Genomic DNA, 6280 nt, shown 5'->3' on the forward strand with positions numbered 1-6280 from the left:
GGTTGTTTCTTTTCCGTCTCTTGAAGCACCTGTCAAACATGTTTATGAAGGCTGTATTTTGGGTAAGATGCAGCATTCTAAGTTTTCAAAGGATGGTTCAGTTTGGACCATATGCAGGTTGCAGCTTGTGCATAGTGATGTTTGTGGGCCTATGCAAACTCCGTCCTTGGGCAATTACCTTTACTTCGTGACTTTAATTGATGATTACTCCAGTCATGCATGGGTATTTTCCCTTAAAGCGAAGTCCAAAGTTTTTATGTCCTTCAAACAATTTCTGGCTATAGCTGAAAATGTCTTGAAATATACTATGGACATCCTCCGTTCCGATCGAGGGGGGGAGTATATGTCTCATGAATTCAATGTATTTCTGGCTAGTCGTGGGATAAAACACCAATGTACAATTCCTTATACACCTCAAAAAAATGGTGGTGATGAGAGAAAAAACAGGTCACTTACGGAAATGGCACGATGTATGGTCAAAAGTCAAGCTTTGGTGCATTCGTTTTGGCTTGAGGTCATCATGTGTGCCACTTATGTACTAAACATGTGTCCTACGAAAGATTTGCAGTCTATTACTCCATATGAAGCATGGCATGATAGAAAGCCTTTTATTGAGCACATGCGTGTTTTTGGTTGTTTGGCATATGCTTTGGTGCCACAAACACAACACAGAAAATTGGATGATAAGGTTGTCAAATGTATTTTTGTTGGTTATAGTGCTGAAAGCAAAGGTTACAGGTTGTATCATTCGCAAAAAAAACGTATCATTCGCACAAGAGAGTTGGAAAGATTGTGCTTACTGCTGTTAATGGCAGTTCTTTCACACTTGTTGATGCACTTTATGTACCTGGTATCAAGAAGAATCTTTTGTCTGTAACTATACTTGCTAGACTTTGAATTGTAGTCAAATTTGTGGATGACAGATGTACAGTTCATGATCTCAATTTTAGTAATGAAATCGTTGCATCTGGGCTTTTGTGTCATGGGCTATATAAGATCACTTTGTATAATAAGTGTGGATAAAATTTTGCAAGTGAAGTTGTAAATTCAAGGGTTAGTTCAGATGCAAAACTTTGGCATGCACGTTTTGGTCATCTGAATTTTACCCTTTGTTGCGTTTACAGAAATCTGATATGGTTGCTTCTTTTCCGTCTCTTGAAGCACCTGTCAAACATGTTTATGAAGGCTGTATTTTGGGTAAGATGCAGCATTCTAAGTTTTCAAAGGATGGTTCAGTTTGGACCATATGCAGGTTGCAGCTTGTGCATAGTGATGTTTGTGGGCCTATGCAAACTCCGTCCTTGGGCAATTACCTTTACTTCGTGACTTTAATTGATGATTACTCCAGTCATGCATGGGTATTTTCCCTTAAAGCGAAGTCCAAAGTTTTTATGTCCTTCAAACAATTTCTGGCTATAGCTGAAAATGTCTTGAAATATACTATGGACATCCTCCGTTCCGATCGAGGGGGGGAGTATATGTCTCATGAATTCAATGTATTTCTGGCTAGTCGTGGGATAAAACACCAATGTACAATTCCTTATACACCTCAAAAAAATGGTGGTGATGAGAGAAAAAACAGGTCACTTACGGAAATGGCACGATGTATGGTCAAAAGTCAAGCTTTGGTGCATTCGTTTTGGCTTGAGGTCATCATGTGTGCCACTTATGTACTAAACATGTGTCCTACGAAAGATTTGCAGTCTATTACTCCATATGAAGCATGGCATGATAGAAAGCCTTTTATTGAGCACATGCGTGTTTTTGGTTGTTTGGCATATGCTTTGGTGCCACAAACACAACACAGAAAATTGGATGATAAGGTTGTCAAATGTATTTTTGTTGGTTATAGTGCTGAAAGCAAAGGTTACAGGTTGTATCATTCGCAAAAAAAACGTATCATTCGCACAAGAGAGTTGGAAAGATTGTGCTTACTGCTGTTAATGGCAGTTCTTTCACACTTGTTGATGCACTTTATGTACCTGGTATCAAGAAGAATCTTTTGTCTGTAACTATACTTGCTAGACTTTGAATTGTAGTCAAATTTGTGGATGACAGATGTACAGTTCATGATCTCAATTTTAGTAATGAAATCGTTGCATCTGGGCTTTTGTGTCATGGGCTATATAAGATCACTTTGTATAATAAGTGTGGATAAAATTTTGCAAGTGAAGTTGTAAATTCAAGGGTAAGTTCAGATGCAAAACTTTGGCATGCACGTTTTGGTCATCTGAATTTTACCCTTTGTTGCGTTTACAGAAATCTGATATGGTTGCTTCTTTTCCGTCTCTTGAAGCACCTGTCAAACATGTTTATGAAGGCTGTATTTTGGGTAAGATGCAGCATTCTAAGTTTTCAAAGGATGGTTCAGTTTGGACCATATGCAGGTTGCAGCTTGTGCATAGTGATGTTTGTGGGCCTATGCAAACTCCGTCCTTGGGCAATTACCTTTACTTCGTGACTTTAATTGATGATTACTCCAGTCATGCATGGGTATTTTCCCTTAAAGCGAAGTCCAAAGTTTTTATGTCCTTCAAACAATTTCTGGCTATAGCTGAAAATGTCTTGAAATATACTATGGACATCCTCCGTTCCGATCGAGGGGGGGAGTATATGTCTCATGAATTCAATGTATTTCTGGCTAGTCGTGGGATAAAACACCAATGTACAATTCCTTATACACCTCAAAAAAATGGTGGTGATGAGAGAAAAAACAGGTCACTTACGGAAATGGCACGATGTATGGTCAAAAGTCAAGCTTTGGTGCATTCGTTTTGGCTTGAGGTCATCATGTGTGCCACTTATGTACTAAACATGTGTCCTACGAAAGATTTGCAGTCTATTACTCCATATGAAGCATGGCATGATAGAAAGCCTTTTATTGAGCACATGCGTGTTTTTGGTTGTTTGGCATATGCTTTGGTGCCACAAACACAACACAGAAAATTGGATGATAAGGTTGTCAAATGTATTTTTGTTGGTTATAGTGCTGAAAGCAAAGGTTACAGGTTGTATCATTCGCAAAAAAAACGTATTGGTTTCACGGGATATAGTGTTTCTGGAAGATCCTATTCAGTCCTGGCTGTCATGTACTAGAGACAGTAATATAAGCTCACAGGACATTTATGACACTTTGTTGCCTCTTTTCAGTGGTGGAAATACGAATGTAAGTTCCAATGAGGCAAATGTACAACCTATGGGGGGTTTTGAAAATGTTACAGATCAGCCTATTAATGATGTAGATGTACAGGATGGACTTGATGAGGAAAGGGCTGAAAATGAGCAAGCTAGAGGTATATCAAAATGGCTGGTGCATACTTTGCGTGACAGTAAATTGGATGCACCTTTGTATAGTCGTACTTGTTCAGGCTCTCGCTATGCATCTTATGCATTAGATTGTTATGCTTTGGCTGTGTCTAGCTTACATGATGTTGAGGAGCCTCTGTCTTTTGATGAAGCACAAAATTCAAAAAATTTGATGACTGCCATGCAATCAAAATATTACGGATGGACTTTATGTGATTTGCCTCCTGGCAAAAAGGCCAATGGTACAAAGTGGGTTTAAAAGTTGAAATGCAAGCCGGATGGTGAGATCAATCGCCATAAGGCTCGACTTGTTACAAAGGGTTATGCACAGCAAAAAGGCATAGATTATGAAGAGACCTTTACTCCCACTTGTCGTATGACTACTGTGTGTTTTCTATGTGTACTGGCAGCTCATTTTGGTTGGGATGTACATCAATCGGACATTGTTACTCCTTTATTTAATGGTGACAATGTATTTGAGGAAGTTTATGTAATGCAGCCTTGCGGTTTTTTCAAGAAAGGACAAGAGGACAAAGTGTGCAAATGTAACAAGGATTTGTATGGGTTGAAGCAATCTCCTCATACTTGGTATGAGAAAGTTGAAACTCATTTGGTCAAACAAAGCTTTCGAAACAGTCCAACAGAAAGCACATTATATGTAAAGCGTGAGGGTGATGTACTTCTCATTGTTGTTCTTTATGTAGATGATTTGTTGATCACTGGACCAAATGAGAGACATATTGCTGAATTTAAGATTGATTTGAATGCTACTTTCAAGATGAAAGATTTGGGATTGTTGCATCATTATTTGGGTATACAATTTAAGCAGTGTGATGGTGGTATTGCCTTGTGTCAGAAAAGTTGCATAGAGACATTGCTATGTAAGTTTGGACTTGAGGATTGCAAGCCTATTGCCACTCACATGGAAACGAGTTTGAAGTTGAGTCTACATGATGCTCACGATTCTGCTGATGTCACTCTTTACCAAACTGCTATTGGCTGCCTCATTTATGTATGCAACACGAGGCCAAATATTCTACTTGCAGTCTCACAAGTCAACATATTTATGCATAGCCCATGGAAGCATTGGCAGGCTATCAAGAGGATTTTTCTCTATCTTAGTGGCACTTTACATCTTGGCTTGTTTTATCCCAAGGGGGGATCATTACGCCAGATTTACATGCTTTTTCGGACTCATATTGGACTGGTTGTTTTGACACGCGAGTGTCCACAAGTGGTTTTTGTTTCATGCTTGGCAGTTCATGTATATCATGGTTGAGCAAGAAGCAACCTACTGTGGCCACTTCGTGTTGTGAGGCTGAGTATAGGGCAATCTTCACAGCTACGGTTGAGTGTGTATGGCTCAGACGCCTTATGGCTGATTTGGGTGTTGGACAAGACACTGCCAACACTATCTACATTGACAATCAGAACGTATTGGCAGTTGCGAGGAACCCAATTTTTCATGCTCATACAAAGCACATTGAGGTGCATTATCGTGCTATGTCAGGGAGAGGCTCTCAGCAGGAGAGGTTAGCTTGGCTTATGTGCCAACACAGGACAACCTTGCAGATCTTTTCACAAAGACATAGTCTCATGAGAAGCTCGAAGCCTTTTGTAAAGCTTTGGGCTTACTCTCCTTTGTGGACTGATCATGTCCTCAGGGCATGGCACTTTACTTTACTCATGTGCCAACTCTCGTTCACCGCATCACTCCAGGGGGTATTTGTTACCATATACATGTGGCAATGATGTGTGTGAACACACTAGTGTTGGAATTAGGGTTGCAGAGAAACACACACAACTTGAAGAAGACGAAGGAAGCTCAAGGCACACAATAGAGAGTGTGTTACTTAGTGTGCAATGGAAAGATAGATAGCCCTAGAGTGATGGGCATATATACAATGCACGGGGGAAAAAACCTCCTAAAGAGGGAAAAAATGCCCCGGCGGTCCTAGTGTGTTCACACACATCACTACCACATGTATATGGTAACAAATCCCCCCTGGAGTGATGCGCTGAACGAGAGCTGGCACATGAGTAAAGGAAAGTGCCATGCCCTGAGGACAGGATCAGTCCACAAAGGGGAGTAAGCCCAAAGCTTTGCGGAAAGCTTCAAGCTTCTCACGAGACAATGCCTTTGTGAAAAGATCTGCAAGGTTTTCCTGTGTTGGCACATAAGCCAAGCTGATCTCTCCTGCTGAGAGCCTCTCCCTGACATAGTGGTAATGCACCTCAATGTGCTTTGTGCGAGCATGAAAAACTGGGTTCCTCGCAACTGCCAATGCACTCTGACTGTCAGTGTAGATAGTGTTGGGAGTGTCCTGTCCAACACCCAAGTCAGCCATAAGGCGTCTGAGTCATACACACTCAACCGTAGCTGTGAAGACTGCCCTGTACTCAGCCTCACAACTCGAAGTGACCACAGTAGGTTGCTTCTTGCTCAACCATGATATACATGAACTGCCAAGCATGAAATAAAAACCACTTGTGGACACTCGCGTGTCAAAACAACCAGCCCAATCTGAGTCCGAAAAAGCATGTAAGTCTGGCGGCAATGATCCCCCCTTGGGATAAAACAAGCCAAGATGTAAAGTGCCACTACGGTAGCAGAACATCCTATTGACAGCCTGCCAATGCTTAGACCCTGGGCTATGCATAAATCTGCTGACCTGCGAGACTGCAAACTGAATATCTGGCCTCGTGTTGCATACATAAATGAGGCAGCCAACAGCAGTTTGGTAAAGAGTGACATCAGCAGGATCGCCAGCATCATGTAGACTCAACTTCAAATCTGTTTCCATGGGAGTGGCAATAGGTTTGCAATCCTCAAGTCCAAACTTACATAGCAATGTCTCTATATAACTTTTCTGACACAAGGCAATACCACCATCACACTGCTTAAACTGTATACCCAAGTAATGATGCAACAGCCCCAAATCTTTCATCTTGAAAGTAGCATTCAAATCAGCCT

This window comes from Adiantum capillus-veneris, chromosome 19 (genome assembly GCF_014529385.1).
Source record: "Adiantum capillus-veneris isolate H3 chromosome 19, ASM1452938v2, whole genome shotgun sequence".
In the NCBI taxonomy this organism is placed as follows: domain Eukaryota; kingdom Viridiplantae; phylum Streptophyta; class Polypodiopsida; order Polypodiales; family Pteridaceae; genus Adiantum; species Adiantum capillus-veneris.